The sequence below is a fragment of the Nylanderia fulva genome, unplaced genomic scaffold (genome assembly GCF_048542155.1).
Source record: "Nylanderia fulva isolate GAGA-0341 unplaced genomic scaffold, ASM4854215v1 Scaffold35, whole genome shotgun sequence".
Lineage (NCBI taxonomy): Eukaryota > Metazoa > Arthropoda > Insecta > Hymenoptera > Formicidae > Nylanderia > Nylanderia fulva.
In genome coordinates this window covers 1,787,772-1,808,474 of record NW_028190422.1, presented here as the reverse complement: position 1 = coordinate 1,808,474, position 20,703 = coordinate 1,787,772, and the positions used below count along the sequence as shown (strand labels likewise).

At 41.8% G+C, this 20,703-nt stretch overlaps 1 protein-coding gene across 3 annotated transcripts in view; it reads right to left on the bottom strand.

Moving 5' to 3' along the window:
* The window catches only part of LOC114934935 (protein bric-a-brac 1), a 379,696-nt gene that overhangs the window by 343,554 nt on the left and 15,439 nt on the right, over positions 1–20,703 (bottom strand). The gene's annotated exons all lie outside the window — the stretch shown is intronic.

Here is a 20,703-nt window from a genome sequence, read left to right as displayed (position 1 = left end):
ATGTTTATTAGATGCAACGATCGTGCGGATAGTAATAACTTACTATATTGATAATATTAATAACTTCGTCCTTCCAACGTTTGCCAGTTGCTTGCATGTTTCATTAATTTTAATATTACTTGAAATTCGATTCGTCTCGAGTATTTTTCACACGCGCTTTATGAATCTCAAAGCATTTTTCATTTTTTATTATCCATTTTTTTTTAACATTATAGAGGAACACACCCGGTAAAAAATTTTTTACACAATAATTGTATAATTGTACATATAATCGTATAATAGTATATTGTGTATCAAGTGCGGAAAGTTGACAATTGGTCACGAGTGAACAATTGTCAATCCGCACGTGATACACATACTATTTTGTATTACGAGTGCAGGCAAAGTGGCTTTGTGCGCGAGGTGGCCATCTTGCGGCGTGGGAAATCGGCCGCTTTCCGCACAGAAAACACGCACACAAAGTGCCACTTTGCCTGCACGTGTAATACAAAATTATATGTGAGAAAAATGTTCATTTTTGTACATAATTATTTTGATCATATCAAATTATATACATTTATATATATACAATATATATGAAGAAATACTTATTTATAAAAAGCACTTTTATCTAATTATGTATAGACATATATATATTCATATATATATATATAATGTTGCGATTATATGTATAATTATATATATATTTCTATATATAAAATGTTTTTTTCCCGGGCATTGTCTTGCGCTCGCTATATATCTTCGAGTCCCTCGACTTGAAGATATTAAGCGCCACGCATTCAGTCTTACACCATCATCATGCATCATGCAACGCATTCGGCTTTGCGTTCATTTCGCTTCTGCAGTACATTATGATACATTCAATTTTACATCGAGTGCGCGGTCTCGGGGCCCGAAGCGTGTCGTTTCCAGTAATGATCGACGGCGACGACAAGGAAAAAAATGGCCAACCGATCCTCCGACGACGTCCTGACATTCAGCCTCGCGGAGAAAGAAAGGGACGAGGTAGAAAAGAGGGGAGAGAAGGGAGGACGGAACGGGGCATTTTCATTAGCATAAGGTTCTTTTTAGTAATCTCGCATAATATGCCTCTCTCTCTCTCTCCTCTTCGTCTGCCCTCTCCACCGGGCCGGAAAGCGGGAGCGAGCATGCCAGAGCCTATCATTATAGAGAAGGAATCATTGGATGATCTTAATCATGCTCTCCGTGCCTTCGTGCCGGCCAATCGCGTCGGCCGATTTCGAATAATGGTTTCCAGCGGCGTTGCGCTAAACTCGGAAATGCATATTGACGCGCGTTCGAGAAAACTATAACCGCCAACGAATCGTTTCGCGTTCATAATCATGCGATCGTCCTTAAGTGTGCACCAAACGAAGACGTCTTCGATGCTTATAAAACAGATATTTCCAAACGTGAGCAATAAATGGTAAATTACAGCGACACGATAACGAGCAATAATCTTATGGTTTAGTTGAAACATCATTTATTCAACATCTCTTGACCGGTCTTTGTTTCGTGAATGATCGATTGGATTTATATTAAGAATGTACCTACTGAAGAAACGTTTACAAAAAATGGTCACAAGATATTGAATAAATTATGTTTCAACTAAACCATAAGATTATTATTACTCGTTAGTCGGCCCGATTTTATTTTTGCGTCGTACGAGAGCTTGATGAATTCTTACTCATTTTTTAATTCATCATAACTCGATATATTTCTCTTACAATATATCGTCCAACGCTAAATCAGCTTACAAGAAAAGAAACACGACTCTACGTCGATGTGGAACTTGAAGCACAAAAGGAGGAGGCGGACGCGATGCGAATAGATCCGGTACGACCCCTTTAAAATCGGTCGCGGGTTGTTTCTCTCTTTTCAGGTTCACTTTCTTTCTCTCTCTCTCTCTCTCTCTGTTCTTCCCGCAGCCCCTAATCGCGAAAGGTCGGGAGCCTTGACCGTGGTAGCTCGACCTATCTCAATTCGTGGCACAGGCGAAGGGACGAGGAGACCGCCGTTAAGGGCTTCCACCCTTAAATTCCGGACAGGAGCTTTGTGGCCGTTAAGGGGCGGCGTGGCAAGATCGGGGGAGGTGGCGGTGGTGATGCCGGCGGTTTCGCTGCCGTGGAAGTGGAAGTGGCGTGGGACTCCACCACACTGGCTCGACCACCGCGCGCGTTTCATCCCCGGGAAAACCCGTGAAAACCGCCACTTGTTGCATTACCCGCTCTCTCTCGGTGTGCCTCTGATTGAACGAAAATATATATATATATAAATATATGTACATACATGTGCGCATGTATAAAATATATATATATATATATATACATATATTTTCCAAAGCGCGTATCTGTACATTCGCCAATCCACCCCTTTCCGCCGACTGATTCTGTTTCGCCAGATCGCGCGCTCATATTATATACGCCGGTAGTTCGATAAAATCGGGAATATCGCGGAAAAAGTCGTGTTACGCGTTAATGATCCGCCACGTGCGGATAGATAAATTTAGCGACGATTGTGTGTAAATCCAGGCTGGCGTTTTCAAACTTGTTGATCGTGGTGCGCGATTGAGGGAGATGAGCCTTCTTTCGAGACATGTGACGCTCAATAATAAATTGTACATGTAGATTTGACGAAGAGAAGAATGAAGAGAAGAACATTTGACTTTTATACGGCGATAGCTAAATTTATATAATTAAATGAGAAGAGAGTCGCGGTTATTTTCGGCCGCGACCTTGAAGCTCGGCAAATTTCAGAAATTGAATCGAGCGTTGAATGAAAAAGGGGACCCGACGCTCAAAGCAAAAGGGGGCCCACGATAGGAAATGAGGGGGTGGGGAACGGTAAGCGCGGATTTGCATTCGAAACGTGCAATTTCCGATGTTTTCGCCCCTTTTTGCGCGATTCGAAACTTGTCGGGCCGATTTCTCGATAGGTAGCTCGATTCTATCCCCCGTCGACGTATAAAAGAGTCCACACCCTGCACTTACTACCGGCTAGACGCAAAAAATGTCGACTTCGACATCGACGTTTCGGGAATAAAATGTTCTCTCTCTCTCTCTCTCGCTCGCGCGCTCACCTCGCCGTGATTTTCGACATAGGCGCTGATCACTGGGGGTAGGTAATATCAGTGCCCCGAGGCCGCCACCGTCCAAACAGCGCGCACAAGGGCTACGCCGATCATGCTACCGGGTACCGAAGCGCCGAATATCGAAATTACCTCCCTCCCAGTCCGCCCGCTCCGTGGAACTAAGACTCGATCGATTTAATCATCGGTCTCTCACCTGCGGCCACGAATCGATACGCGCGCCCTCGCTGTGCGCCCATCGTGCTGGAAAAGGTGGCCCGTCGATGCGGGAGGAGAGAGGAGGACACGTCGGGAGGAAACCACGAATCTGAAATCCCATTCGGAGAACCGAGTTCCGAATTCCGTGATCGGCGAAACTTATCCTACGTCATCCTCGAAAGCCTCCTCTATATTTCAAGATATCATTTTAAATTCCATTCCGTTGTCTATACATGTATGTATATACATGTATTGGAAGAGAGATTTATTATTATATTTTTATAATTTTATATTTATATATATTCGAGTTCCCCCTTTATTTTACACGGAGAGAATTTTCTTTTAGAATTTACCCTGAAAATCGGGGCAATCGTATGGACAATGTGGTATTGAAAGAATTTTAGAAGAATTTCTGTGATTAATATTTACCACAATAAAATATGAAATATGTTTAATGAATTTTACTATGTACGTATTAATCTTTTTGATCGCGAGAAATATTAATCGGAGAAATTCTTATAAAATTCTTCCAATACCACGATTATTGTCCACGATTACCATAATTTTCAGAGTAAATTCTAAGAGAAAATTCTCTCCGTGTATTTATTTACCATATAGTTTCATAAACTAGATGGAAATAATATTATTAGAAACCGATTACAATTACAGTCTTGTTTTAATAAATAGTTAAACATTGACAATCAATTTAGCTGAAATGGTAATATAAATAGAAAAAGATTCACCTTCCTTATTCAAATATTAATAATTGTGAGTAAAAATCAAACTTGAAGGATTTACGATAATGAAATATTAATATTGATGAAAAATAAAAATCTTGATATTAACAATTGACAATACCAATCGCGAGGATGGCTGGAATGTCCTACATAATCGTCATTTCTTATTAATTTCAAGAGACGAAGCGTTGCAGTTTTTATCGTTTCTTGTTATAGTACATCTCATCTATTAAGGATGACAGTCGATAAATAATACAGCCACGTACTATTGTAAGCACGACAGTCCAGAAAATGACGTAAGGAGGTTAATCGAGTCCTCGCATCGCGATAAGGACTACGCTCTTGGCGCCTACCAGACTCGATTTCCGCGAGTCGAGATGCTTCGACTCTATCGATTGAACCTAACGCCAACCAATATTATTCGCGACAACGTGCACTACGCACCTCCGGTATGATTAAAATCAAACTTTTGCGCGACGCGCCTTCGCGAAAATACTAGGTCGATCAATCTAGAACTCGTTAATAAAATAAAAAGTAATTAATTTTACTCTATACAGAATTAAACTTTAATCTCGAAGAGAACGCGCGGGTATATAATTGAAATTAAATAAGTGTAGTTGAGTAACTTTATAATTAGATTTATATATAATTTTAACAACTGTGAGGATTCGTTGATTGATTAAAAACAATTAACAATTTCGTTTCGCGTGTCTCTAAACTATAATAGATCAATTTAACGATGATTGTACAGGGACAAGCAAATTTGGTGAAAAACGTTCTTCAATATATATCCACGATTATATTTGCACGTTTTCGCGTTTCAACGAATTCAATGGACTCCCATGAATTCTAGGTCAGTCGTGATGCATTGTTGCCCATAATGAGACAATCGCGACGATACTTGTACACGGTGTGTAGCATCGTTCCGACGCAACCTTCCATTAAATCTTTGTACGGCCGACTTTATTGGAATAAAAAGTGGGATATTAAAATTGCAAATTAACTTTTGTGGCGGTCCAAATTCCCCCCTCCCCCCATTCCTCTCCTTGCTCTCCCCCATCCCCCTTCCCAGCTGATGTTTCGCGGTAGAATGTGTGTAGAACGTCGGCGAACTGAACTTGCATATGCTATACGCATATGCATGCGCGCAGAAAACGCAACACAAAGAGATGTGTTTTAAAAAGAGCGGCCGTAAAAATTTCATCGTAATAACCTTAGAAATTTTATAGAAATCGTAAATTTGCCGGGGCAGCGCGCTCGCCGTCCGCCCGCGAAGCCAGCTGCAATATTTAAATGCCCTTCAGAAATAATTGGCTGACTGGTTGTTCCACGGTAAATGCGGTCCGAATGCACGAGGACGAGAGCAAAGGGTTAATTACCGAGTAAAAAAAAAGAGAAGAAAAAAGGAAAGGGAGAGAAAGAAACCCTTTTTTTGCGCTTACGCGAAAATGACGCGAAATAAAAAGGCACGACTCAAGGAAAAATGAATAAATAGACATGTATATATATATATATTCGGGACGGGGATCTCTCGGAGCGCGTCGAGGAAAGCGGATTGCAAAAATAAGATAAGGGCGGATCGACCTTCGTACGCAGGATCGAGGATAATCCGTCACGATCGAGAGAGAGAGAGAAAGGGAGAAAGAGTCCGCGAGCTTCGGCTGTAAATTTTGCGCGTACGCGCGCGAACGAAGCGCGAGATGCGCACGGGATAATGATACGGTATTTCTGGTATTCCGATAATCCGCCGCGATAAATCAGGCCTAAACGGACGCGCGCGATGCCATAAACACACGTTTGCCGGGCGCGTCCGTCGGTCCCGAAAGTCAAAGATTAATGATATTTTATAAGTTCATCGGGGCGAGGTGTTCAGATTCGAGAGCGAGACTCACTTTGAAGAAAATCCCCTTTTCGCATTTCGATACGATCATAGTTTTGATTATTAGAATGACGATGATTTATAGTGCAATATTTTATGCAGGAAAATTTTTTCGAGATCGATTCTAATAAACTCGTTAGCATATATTTATATTCCCAACAATTGACCCACACAAATCACTTTCCTTCATATCTGATGCTGTCTTTCACTACAATCGAATTTCGATTGTCCTTTCTAAATCGCCATAAGATGAGGAACGAGAAACTATGTCGAGAATGGAACCTCTTTATCGTTTATGTCACGGACGAAATATATATATAAATATATATTCATATATATGTTGTGGCCGCGCAAAGACATCGAGAACTGACGTCAAACGTCCCGCATTAAATTACATTGCATTTCCATGGCGGATAGACGAGGGACGTGGTGCATATGCATACCTGTCCTTTGTCCATGCACCAAAACGGTGTACCGGGTGGCCCGCCGCGAAATTGCCGCGATCTTAGAAAATCATGATCACTCCGAGCCAGCCCGCAAATGACTAACCTAAACTGAATTCAGAATTAATTTTCTTACGATGCATTCCGACTGCATTTGCATAGGGCGGCGATTCGTTCCCGGCAGACGTGTCTTTACGCCTTGGCGCGAATCGTCTCGAGAGAATCCGGCTCGTTTCTGAAATTCGCACGCACCCTGTAGATCAGGAGGGTATACACGAAGAGACGGGCACACGTATAAGGGGCGTCTCTGGACACGTGGTAGTTAAATCGAATTCCCCTGCTGTCCTGTCCGCCGGAGACACAAAGCAAAGGTTGCCGGAGTGGATGGGTCGCCCTGGGCGACCATCTAGCAAATTGCGGTATCTAAGTGCCCGCTGGAAACGGTCCGCTTTATCGCTCGGCTCTCGTCGAGAATTTCGAATTTCGGAAAGTCACTTTCTCGTCTCTGCTCCTAGGGAAGATCCTACCCGCGCGCGGACGGAAAATTCGCCCGAAATCGCTAAAGCGACAGAAATCTCCGGATTTTCATCGCTTAAATTGCTACACTCAACTTGTAATAATTTAAGACCCGCGATGTGCGAGTGAAAATTAATAAAGCTATGCAACGCGGAATATATATCCAAGAATAATCTTATCGCATAAAAAACAAATAATATCTTAATAAAATAATCGATGAATTCAAGTAAATTGGAGATGAATATTTTTCGCGACATTCGACAAGAGGTACGAAATAATGATCGGCATTATTTCACGCTTTATTAAAAACTTGGTAATTTACTCCTTTCTCTAATTGTAAGAGATTATAACATTCGGTGGAGCGGAACACACACGAGCTGTTATCAATCCCGTTCTGGTACACTACTCATCCCGATTCCATAATGCGTTTAGCGTTTAGATTCGAGTAATGCGAGACCCAAGCATGCGGCACGGCGTAGGGTTAAAACAACAACTCTCTCAGTGACAGATCAGGGCGGATTGGACCACCAGGCCGGGCCGGGATCATTAGGACAGATTTTCCGCCGCGCGATTCTCTGATTGCCTCACGTACGACGGTTACGCGCGATCATTCGGTTCGATGATAATTCCTCGGGTACTCCGGCACGTCCGACTTGGAGACGAGAGAAAGAGACGGAGAAGAAAGGGAGAAGGAGGGCCAAGGAGCGATCTCCTACGATCGTACGCAATTACATGCTGAATCTTTAATGGAACGTTTCGAGCCTGAAATTAGTCGAATGCCATGGAAAGCCATCGCCACGTAATGCAGCTCTTTCTCTCTATCTCTCTTTCTCTTTCTTGCGCGGGAGAACCTTTCTGGGTCTTATGCCTCGAGTACGTGAGCCCCGAAGACGAACTACCGTCCGTCTCTTCTGGGCCTTTTAAGTGATGGAAACTCGGACGACGTGAACGCGTTCGTGACTCATGGATCCATCGAACGAATTAATCATCGCGATTCAATAATCATTCAACAAAATGATCGCTTTTCAAGAGCTTCCGCAGGTCCGAGATAGCCAATTCAATTCTGCCAATTTATTTAATTTTGTATTTGCGAGCTTTATTTTCAATTTAGACAACACTTTATATTTTATTCCCTAAATCCTTTTTCAATAGTTTCAAAAATCGTAATACGTTCCAGGTCTCCTCTTCTTCATTTTTTCCAGCCACATTAATATTATTCCTAAATTCCGGCCAAGAGAGACTATGGAGATGCAAACACGCGCGACCGAATGAACGCGTGAAAACGCTCCTCGGCCGCCCAAGGTGTACGCCCGTACCTTCTTTTTTTCCTTTCCACGGAGTATTATTCCGGCATTATTCAGAAGATCGGAATGCAGGTGTACAGTTACGGTTACCAGTAAACGACGTATAGAGGCCCCGCGGTTGACAATGCCGCGACTTCTCGTGTTGTCGGCCTCTCTCTCTCTCTCTCTCGTCATCCTTTCTTGCCTATTCTTTTCCACGCGCGAGACTCTTTATCCTCGCCAACGTTTCCTCCCCCACCACGTGGCCGCTACACGACGCGTGTCTTTAACCTCGTCCACCTCATTGTCGGGTTCGTGGGTGCGTTTGTACGCGCTACGTGCTCGTATACCTAGGACGACAATCGATAACGTCGTCACGATCTCGGAGGACACGCACGCTCCTGTCCCCTTATGTTAATGAGCTCTTAATATTCCGCGCGTCCGACTTCTTCTTCTTCTTTTTCTCCCCTTTTCCTCTTTCTTTTTCATCTCCCTCGCCCGCCGCGCTTTATCATCTCCACCTCATCTCTCGTCCTTCTCCCGCGCACGACACGTTCGAGTAATGTTTGCCATTACAAAGCGAGAATTAATTCCTCTCTACAATCGCGTGGCTAAACCCGAGTCGTTACCAACTTTCGGTATGATCGCCGCTAACGCGTACAATCGTCTAAAATCGCTTGCGACAGCTTTAGAATGAGGATATCTCGAATGTGATTTCGAGTGACTTTCTCATCGAGCAGTGATATCATTTTTTATTCATAGGTTTTCAGCGTTCTCGTATGTACGACGAAGGAAAAAAAGTACACGTTCTACTCCGGAAAATACATAGAGAATTTTTGTTCGATTAATTTGACTATGTACAAAGTGAAATTTACGATGATTAATCAGAGAAACTCTTATAAAATTCTTCCAATGTCATATTGTCTCGATTACCATGATTTTCAAGATAAATTCTAAGAAAGAATTCTCTCTGCGTAATTTTTGTCTCTTCAGAAATTTGATGAACATCGTTAACTCTGATCGACCTATGCAAAACGAGAAGAAACGATAAGTTCTACACAGCGATATTTAGACGATTGATTTGACAATGTCTTGTAGATTTGCGATCGATACTCCTTTCTATGCCGGAAACGAAGACCATTCTTCTTGAAAATGAAACAACGACGTTACGTAAGAGCAGACTTCTGACGAAAGAATAAGTTCGCAACACGGGAAATCACACGTTCCTTGCGTTTAAGCGTCTCGCGATTCTCCGTCTCGTATTAGCCTACAGTTCCTCTCCTCAGCCCGAACTTGCAACAGGCTATTTATCATCGTCCGATAGATCGACCGCCTGCCTCGATAGAAAAATTACCATCAACGCAATAAATAACGCCGTGAATTACTGGACGTCTTCGCGGCTCGCCAGACTTCAATGGTTGTCAGTCCGGGTTATTATAACTCTACGAGCTTGCTCTACGAATTCTCATTTGTTTGATCGAAATGTTCGTTAAATCTTGATTACTTCTGTCCGTCGTTTGAAAAAAAAAAATTTCTCCACCTATACAACTTTGTTCGCAGAGACTGAATTTTTTTCCCTACACTATGAACAAAAATTCTGTTCGAAAATGAACGAAGCAGAATTGCTGGTTGAATCTACCAGAATTCCTTTTAGTGCAACAAGTATCTTGTTTGCACAAACAACTGATTGATGCTTGTTGCATTTTCCAACAGAATTTTTGTTAATGGAACAAGATTTTCTTTCCGGTGTATAATTCTGTGTATCTTCTAAATTAAAACGTAAAATACATTTGAATATATATTTAATTGTAATTGTCCACGACAACGTAATCAGCAGGATGGTGATCATATATCTTTCTTCGCACTACACTGAATTTTTGTTGCATACCTAGCATAGTTGGTTCAGAAACTCTTTTCAAGCCGAAACAAAACGATAATTGACACACTAGTCGGCTTTCGTTCTTCGGGAATCGAAGAGGTTGACAACCGCCATTTGGAGCACGCACACGAGAGAAGAAAAGAGAGAGAAAGAAGACAGGCGCGAGGAAATACACGGGTATAAGTTAGCCGTAAGTAAGTATAAGCGTCGTTCGATCGGATATCTCTCTGGCGCGTTTAAGCCGCGGTAAGAGAGACCCGATATCATTAATAATAATTATACAATTACATATAGGTACGGTATCGGGGCCCCTGGTATAGTTTAGTGCCGTGTTATTATCCCGTTCTCGTCTCGAAGGCGGCGTGAGAGGCTACGCCGGAGCGGAGAGAGTCCCGGCTCCGCGTTGCTCTGCCCCGGTATAGATATATGTTATTACTTATAATATTTCATCTTCGGAATTGGCGGTTGCGTTTTGTTTATGCCATGGGAACGTCATAGGCGGTTATAACTAAGGGTGGAAAACGAGCCGCGCGCCAACGTTCACTTGGTCCGCAACCTCGAGAGAAGACAGACTTTGCGTTGCGCGGGTTGCATCTCGCGAAACCGATTGTAGTCGCTCTTTCACGTATATATACGCTGCCCCTTGCACTTGGGGGAGGAGGGAAACGTACTTTTTTGCGGCGAATTATATCTACGGTGGTATATATGTGTAACTTGGCTTTTTAAATCGTTCGCCTTTCCGTTCGCGTAGAATTTAATTAAACCTACTCTCGTTCTTTATACGCGGCGAAAATTTTTCGCCCAAGAATCGCGCGCGCGAGCGCAACCGTTTTACAGTTATGCAATCATAATGCACGTAACTAAGCTTTGACTGTCGCTGAATAATGCAGCCAGTTCCACGTATTCCGCTCGCGGCGGAGAAATATTATGTACACAGTGCGGCATCGTGTAGGTGTGTGCGTGTGTGCGTGTGTGTGTGTGTGTGTGTGTATGTGTGCAAATAGTAACGCTGCGCGCGTCTTACAATTCGATCGTATCGCCCCGCCTTTCCCGTGGATGAAACAGCCGTAATTCCCTTCAATTGTCATTCAGTAATTACTCGGAAAGTGTAGAATGAAATGAAGGGCCCCGGGCAGTTACGTGATGAGCCACACGAGGGAAAAAGCCGTGTGAGGCTCGGAAACAATATGTTTATGCTTAGCATAAAGATCATAATTCTTCGGATCTGCTACATTATAACAAAGGAAAAAAAATAAATTAGTTCTTCTACGAGTCTCTCACTGTTTCCATGCGCTAGGAGAAAAAAAAACATACAAGGTTCTCCACCTTGCGCGAGCGATATATAAAAGATACACGGTTCTATTTTTATAACAATAACTATATTCGCATAAGTAACGGCGCATACTGTTTTAACAAATATTCAAAAATGCGAGCTTCTCGCGTGAAATTCGAATATCCGGTGAATAGACAGACACGGGATCCATTCAAGTGTCCGTGTGCTGAGCATACCAACACATGTACGGTATACTTATACAATGTGTGCCGTTTGTAAGCGCCGAGCGATTTTTTTCAAGGAACGCCAGGAACGCAGCCTCTCGACGCAGAAAGGAGATATCGGCTCGGCGACAGGGCGACACAAATTATAGGAATCTTCGCGTATTTCCCATAATATATACACTTCTTGGGCTCGATGATCGCGGCCAGGTGTATCATTACTCGTATGCCGATTACCGCGGTCGTCCTGCATCTTTTTGCGGCGATCGAGCGCGACGTGTCGTCGCTTTAAACACGTCAAGTACGGGAAAATCGGTAGCATGTATATATATATATATATATATATATATATATATATATATATAAAAGCACTATGCGAGAAAGCATTCGCCGAACCGGACGGACGGACGGACGGATGTGCATTCGACGTTTCCAGCAGGAAAATTTATAACCCGACTGATTGAATATAGGCGGATGCGTTCCGAGAAGTACTATGCCTGATTAGAAAGCCCGGCATGCACGCGGCAATGCATCTGCAGCTCCGCCCATCCCGCTCGTTCGTTCGCACCCTTTTCTATATGTATATATGAATATATATGCGTTATACAGGGTGCCCCAGGCAACGCGGCGCTGAGGTAACGTCGTATAAAGATATTTTACGAGACATAACAAGCTGGCCTCATAAAATTCTTTACTCTACAATTTTATGTATTTTTTTTTCTTTTTAGTTTATATGTCGCGCTTTTTGCGCTACACTTTGATATTATTTTACCCCCCATTTTATGCAGCAATATATTTTATATGTATTATATATATATATATATATATATATATATATAAAATACATAAAATATATTACTGCATAAAATGGGAGTAAAATAATATCAAAGCGTAGCGCAAAAAAAAGCAACATATAAACTAAAAAATATATATATAGAATATAGAATTTTATTTGTGTATACCCTCATTTTTTTTTATTTGTCACTGAAACTGCATAATTAGTAAATCTGTCATTCAATATATTCCTTACCTTATATCAATATCTCTTAGTCAGCCTTAATATCAATGTCGAAAATATAAAATGCAAAAGATGCCTCATGTTTAATACTATGAATACGAATAATAAATTCACAAAAAATCAGAGAACTTTGAGACACGCATCGTTTCGGACACCTTGTATATGCGCGTGCTGCGACGTCCCGACTTCCGCGAGGGGTGGAAAATGATGGACCTTCCAACGTCGTCCCGAGACTCTTTGAAGTCAATTTCACGGTGGATGTAGGGAGAATGAGAAGTCATGGTGTTCGCGCGCGCAAAAGTCGCGTTCTTCCCGGAGAGTGAGAAAATGACACGCAAAGTCGATCGTTCATGCGTGAAAATAAAACGTCCTGTTTTCCTCCCGTGGGCTTTCTCGCGTATTACGACTCGCGAAAACTTCGACTATTGTTTCAAAAAAAGAGAGCGAGAGAGAAAGAGAGACCTACCTTCTCCGACGCGACTTTCGATTATCGCCCTTTTATTTCTATTATCGAGTCCCTTTCCGCATACTTGGACAATGCTTTTGCAAAAAAATAAAACGATTAAAAAAATCACAAAAACTTTGAAGTAGCACAATTCCCGGGAAAAAATTTTTACATATAATTATACATATAATCGTAACATTATATGTGAAATATGTCAATTTTTATACCTAATTATATATAAATATATAATTATATATAAAAAGCATTTTTATCTAATTATGTATACGGACATATGCATAATTTTATCTATTTCTATATAATTGTATATACAGTTATATGTAAAAAAATTTCCCCGGACTGAGAGATCTGTCGTCGAAATTTCTTGGATTGGATCGCGATGACTGTCGCTATTCGAAGGCGTTCGCGTCGAATCAACAAACCCGAGGACCGTTGCTTTTGTCAACGTTTAACCTGCCAATTTCTATTGGCAGGGCAAAGGCTAGGAAACGTGGTTAGGTCGATCGAGCTGCGTCTAATCGCGCACGTGCGCGCGACAACGACGGCCACCAACCGGCGGCGGCATTTAATCGACAAGCAGCGCCGGGGGTTTGCGCGAGTCGCACGATGTAAACTAATTACCTGGCACTTTGCACACCCGAGCGACCACCCCTGCGACCCACCATCCCTTCGATCTCTCCCCGCGCGCTTTAACCTTCGGAATCTTTGGCCGCTGGCTAATTGACGAGTTACTTTTTTACGAGTTTACGCGGCCGACCGATATTTGCGTTTCGATATACGAGACACGACGCAATTATGCACGCGGTTAATCATGATTGCAGAACGGAAAGCATAAAGATAATGTTAAGGATAACTGATGGATTTTCCCCTCCCTGAATGAGCTGCATCTGGCAAACGAGTGCAACAATTGATAGATCATACTTGAAGATGCAATTTATAGAGAGAACTTTGCGTTATTAAAAATACAATTTTTTTTGCACAATTGAACATTTGATAAAATGATTGTTTTATCTCGAGAACTGATTGGATCAAGAGTTAATGCGTGTATCATCAAACGAGGGTCGTCGGGTACGCGTGTTTTCTCAAGTCAGACGAATGTCGACACGCATGTTCGATGTTCGTCTATCGCTCGAAAAGCGCTCGTAAATAAAACGATCAATGCAATATTTCACAGCGTGATTATGCAACAATCGCGGTCGTATTCGCGACCATTACGCGCGGCTCGATACCCGCGTGTTATCTAAAATCGCTTTACAAGTATACAGCCGTCGTTCGGCTTATCGGCGCGCTGCCCCGATAAAATTTACAGCCCTAAAATATAGGGAAAACGCGCGTTTTCTTTTTAGTCAGCGATTCGGTGATGAGACGCGCGCAATTCAGAAATCGTAAAGATAGCGGGACGTCTTTTCGATCGTTTCGGAGCTTTCTCGAGCGGAAACACGATGGCGAATTAGAATAAAGAGTGGCGAAGCGCAAACATTTATATGAAGGTAAGAATCGTTTTACAAGTCGAAAAAATCGTGCTTTTAAACCGTTCCATTAATTATTAATCGATTTTAACGAGATTGACATATGTCAATTATAAATCTCTTTGTATCGTCTCCTGTCAAAGTTTTTTTTTTTTTTTTAGAAAATAATAGGTAATATTTTTTGTAAATAATAGCTCATATTTTTCGCGCCGTTCAAAATGTTTTCCAACCCGAGCATTTATATCTACTGTCATAACTTGCGGCGTTCTGTTAATAATTTTTGGAGGACAGACTCCGCATATATCTTCTTCTTTTTACCTGTTTTTTCTTACCTTCTTGTTTTTACCGGATGAGCACATACGTGTACATACACAATACATGCATACATATACGTCCGTGCTCGTGTACGATGTACGACGAGGTCCGCGCGAATTAGGTCAGTTTATCCCGCTAATGGGAAATATAAAGTCGTATGCACAAATACGCGCGTAAATTAAATTTAACAGCCGTCCCGGCGATACGTGTGATTTACCGTTGTGTTTGTGCTTCGCATACAGCCACGAAGTATGTAATAAAATAAACGGCTTCACAGCAAAGTGGCAGAGGGGAGGGAAGGGAGGGCGGGAGAGGGGCGCACTTTACAGTTTATCCGGTGAAACCGTGCGGTTACAATAATTTACACATTTGGCCTCTTTACATTGTGTACATATATATATATATATATATATATATATATATATATATACAGGAAGAAAGGAGGCGAAAATGGGCGCGACAGCATGACGTCGAAATGAAGTAGCAATATCGAGGCTGCCAAACTCGGTTCTGGTTAACGCGACGTGATAATTGAACGTACCAGTGGGTGAGACTCTTCTATGACCGTCCATGGCGATCGTACGTTTCAAATTTTTAAGAAATATTTTGAATTCCAACAGCAAATATATTTCGTCGCTGAGACAATAATAAATGATTAGCAAAATAATTGATCATCTTTTATCATATTATTTTATGAATACAGTTAACGACTTTGAAATTTATATTGCAACTTTAATTGAAAAAGGGAATAATTTTCTATTGTGATATTTTTTTTTTTGAAAGAACGACGAATGTGTTGCACGCTGACTGTCCGTTCGCTTCTTTCGTTGCTTTTCTTATTAACGAACGGAAAAAAGCCGATGCGGCGCCCTCGTCTCCGAGTGTGCTCTCATCGCGATTGTTATTGCTCCAACTGTTGTAATTTCAGATAATTCGAGCGATCCGGCGCGGCGGATCAGCCACGTCGAAACCGCTCCGGAGAGTTATTTGTTGCCGGCCAAGTTCGCGCATAGAGCCGATCGCGCCGCGTCGAGGGCGAGCGATAATATTCGCGCGGCGAGTGTTATGAGAGAACGCTCATCCGCGTCTGTTATTCTACGAGGAAGTACGCGGACTTGTTCCTAACCGGCCCTGCCTCGCGTCGATTATCACTACGTGATACGCGCGTAAGCGCGCGAGCGAGCCCGATCGATTCTCACGCTACGAAAATATTCAAATTTCTCGCCGAATATGAAGTTCATCGCGGTATACTTTGCCGAAGATCTCGACAAGGTGCGAGAATACGTTGGAACGTGGTCTGCATATTTTATCATGCTATCGAAAACGATACTGTTATTTAAACGATGACGAAGAGAGGGAGGAAGAAGAGAAATATTTATTATCCATAAGAATCCTTTTTTAGCAACTGACAAAAAGGACATAATATAACAGAGGAAGAAAGAGAGCCGGGTAGTGCTAGAAATAATAATTGAAAATTAATAAAATATGAAAAATAGGCGAAATATACGAGCCGGAATAATTTAAATGTAAGAATAATTAAAAATTATTTATTCATAATATAAATAATTGAAAAGATGTAAAAATGTGACAGTATTTTGATGATTAGGAGCACAAGTTTCTAATAATATATCTCAAATTTTATTGACATCCGTTCTCAAGTTTTCAATCATTCTTATTTCATATATCATTTTTTTCTTTTTCTAGCTCATAGATACATGAACGAAAAATTTTAGATGAGTCTTTATCGAAAATTAAGAGAACTTCCCGAGGAGTTGGAGTTTTTATTTTTTTTTCTCAAATTTCAAACAAATTAAAAGAATGAAACAAAGAATGAAAATATCCACCAAGTTTCATTTTGTCTGAAATTCGAGAAAAAAAATAGAAACTTAATTTTTCCTCCCTCTTAGAAAAGTCTAACTTCTCAGGGAGGGATATAAGAGAGTATATATTTATATAAGAAACCCTCCTTAATTGTCGACAAAGCATCGACAATCTTTTATTTCTCGCACTTATTTAGATGCACCGGGTGCATTGCACCCTGTATATTAAACATAAAAAATGTGTACAATAATTATATGTATTGATAAAAAGTAATTTTTTAACCCGATAAAAATTTTTCGTTCGAAGCTGCTTATTTTAATGAATTTTTGATTATTACTAAAAGCTATCTCTAACTCGAATCTCTCTCTGTCTCTTTCGCTGCTGCTCGGTCCGGTCGTTACGCATCGACCGAATCCGCGATGGAGAATGATCGATAGCCCTACGCGCGCATAGATATACATACAGGTATATATGTGTACACATAACATGTATACGCGCAATCATTTCCAGCAAGCGTTATCCGTTTCAGGAACAGCGGTGAGCGTGGATCATCCTATATAATTATATCGCGACGGTGATCATTATATTATTATAACGTCACAGTAGATACAGCGTTACGTTAATAATAACGATCATTATTATTACAGGGCCATTTCGAAATACGGCACCATCGTTCTCGCTCGCTCGCTCGCAAGCCCTTCCCATCTCGCTCGCTCACAGACACATACGTCGATGTCTGTTATGTCATTGTCGGGGGACCGACAGATAACGCTGTTCATCTTGCTCGCGTATAAACTGAAGTAAGTGCGCTGGTGGCGGCGCGTTCGCCCCGTCGTAAATCGCGAATGATTCCGCTAAATTTCCATCTCGTCGAATGTGAGGTGGATAGGAGGATATTGCCGGGTGAGGCAGTAGGGGTTGGCTCGTCGATGGTGCCGGTGGATGGATAATGGCCAGGGTGAATGATAATGCTGCGTGCACACCGTGCCTTCCCGCGGCGCATTCCTCTACGGAATGCTTAGTATCGGAATGAGGAGAGAGAGAGAGAGAGAGGGAATTGGTCGATCTCGAAATTGGACCGGGAAATCGAACCCTTTAGAATTTAGAACGGTCCGAATTTGGAAAATCTCCAGAGTTCGCGCGCGCGTACGGAAGAATTCCGAAGATTATATAAAATTGAGACAGGAAGAGATATTTCGAATAAATATATATGTAGACAATATGTGATTAAAAATATTGCTCGTATACGTTTCTTTCTATGGTACTTGTGTGTGACTTCCGTTAAAGGCAATAGTTTTGATATGCTTATATAAGCCCCAAGGATCCGTAAATGATATAGGATAGAGAATCGCGGAATTAAAGAAATTATTAGGACCGACTAAGTAAAAATTATATACGACAGTCGTGTATAATTAAATAATAATAGTAGCGTTTGGAAAAGCAGCACACACATACACGTGTGTAGAGCTCTCTCGCTCGCTACGTATACTTATCTCTCTACTAAAGAAATCACGCGAAGCGTATCGACGCCGCGCATTTTGATTCTAAGAAGGAAGACGATTTCGCGCAGAAACACGCCCGATCATAATGCGCCGTTTGCGCGCCTCCTTGCCCTTACGCCGCGTCGGTAATTTTGATAATTCTGGGTTTCGGATAAGGGCCCGCCTGGACTCCGGCTACCAGTCTTTACACGCCCGATTTTATTATTCTTCTACCTCCGGGTCGTCCTGGATGAGCATCGATACATTGTCGGCAGTCGATCTTTGGCGATTCAATCGCTCTCTCTCTCTCTCTAATTCCCCGACGTCGAGATCTCATCGCCGCGGATATTTGAATATTCGGAACAACGCGTGTAATAATATCAGACAAGTTCAAATATTTCAGAGATCTCGCGAATAAATTTCTCATATTTATATTGAATAACAAAATTTATATTAAATCAAGGGAATCAAATTCCATCATTCCAATATTTCAAGTGTCATTATAGTCGGAATAGCAATTTTTTCGAGAGCTATCCTTTGTTTAACAAAATTAGATCACGTAGAATTAGAAATTTATTTGGAAAGTAATCTATAAAAAAAATCCAACGAGCTAAGTTTGAAACGACGATGAATTTCTACACTTGATTATCCGTCGCGATTATAACGATCACAGCAAAGAAATTCTGATTAAGTGATTTCTTGTCTTCTACTCGTCACCTTTCCTCGCAAAGACATAAATATCGGGTATATAGAAAAGTTAGCAGTTCTCGCGCATTGTGGAGGAAGTGAAGTCTGCCGGGGCACGTAGGGAAATAAACTTTTTGTAGCCATCGGCGGCGGGACGTATAAAAGTAAGCATCTCCCGGCAGCGTCAGTCGACCAACCAGCCAGCCACGTCTTTAAGCTTCCTTTTCCTCGCGGTAACTTTCACCGCACATCGCGCATCCTCGGCCGCGATAAGACAAGAGGGAGAGAGAGAGAGAGCGTTATCCAAGAATGAAGATTTCGTTCGTTTACGGCGCGAGCGGCCGATAAATCCCCCGAGACATCTCCATCGCGGTCGTACGGACACGACACGTGAAGACCAGACACGGGTGTGGGTGAGCAAGGAGGGATAATAAACGAGGGAGAGCCAGGCGAAAGGGGGATGGGAGATATAGGGAAGGGAGAAACGCGAACCGAGGAAAGGGTGGAACGGAGATCGAGCCGGGCTGCACTTATGCAGCCCGCCTTATGCACCGTACCGGTTCTAGCAATGGTCGAGTCGGTCACGAATATCTAATCAATAATTATTACCGCGAGACTCTCTATTTTTGCGAAGAGAGAGAGAGAGAGGGACCCCCTTGCTCGCTCTCTTTCTCTTTCTTCTCTCCTCTGCTTTCGTCCCGGACTCCTTACCTTTTTCCTCCCCTCTTCTCGACGTCGTGCACCGTGCCGCCATATTTGCATATTTATAAGGGAATGTAATCGCAGAGCTCGGTTTTCGCCGCTCGTCGCTCGCTGCCGTGGAAAGAATTCCCGCAAGATGGCGGAAAGATTCGTGGTAGACATGCGATCCGATTTCCTACTCCACCCCCTTCCCTCCCACCCTCCCGCCGAGCCTGCAACCCTCTGCGTAACATATCATCAAGCGCGGCCGATCTAGAAGAAACAATCGTCGGTTTGTTGCGAGATCCCGAATTGTGGAGATCCACGGAGAGGCGGATGAATAAGAATTAGGGATTTTAATGCATATATACCGGGCGACTTATTAAACCGGAACCGAAATGGCCGCGAGAGAGGAGGGATCGCACGGCGCATTAATTTGTTAACAAATCGCCGATAAAGCATATAAGGATACGTTACGTTAGGTTCTCGTGATTTAGCGATATGATTTGTAGACGAATTGATTACGCGACCATTGTAAAAATGTACATTTTATTCATAGAATCATTAGCTGTTAAAATTTAATAAATGGATGACAGGTATTTCAAATTTGTTCTTATAGCATTGCCAAATGCAGAGTTAAAAAAGTGAAACCAATAACATGAAACTATATAGATAATAAGAAAAATAATATGTATCATAAATCTTTGTCAGAACCAATTTGAGATTTGCTCCAAGTTTGATTAAACTTCGATATTTGCAAAGTAATAGAGTTACTAGAATGCACTAACAAAAATGCAACATGTGATATAATCAATGTCCAAAGTATCTATTTTAATTAATAAGGAATATGCAGCCACATCCATTTTTAAATTCTAATTATCGATATAAGTCTGTGCTTATCCTTAAACAGTGGAAATTAGCAAAGATAATTAAAACAACAATCGAGACAAACTTGATCCTGCTGTGACATTGTATTATATCAATGCCTGATTGGAATAAGTTCAATTAACGATGCGATATTAATTCATTGAGCCTCGGACGATAAAATACATTGTATTATTCGACGACCTTTGGGTTTATGTCGCGCTGCGTTATCGTGACATTTTGCCTTGCACTTTGAATCTTGTCTACCTATATATGAATTGTTTTTAATGACAAAAAATGCAAAGTGAAACTTATGAATGAGACATATCGATGTCACACAAATGTGCATTAAGAATGTCGACGTCTTCTATTGCGCATACATATATA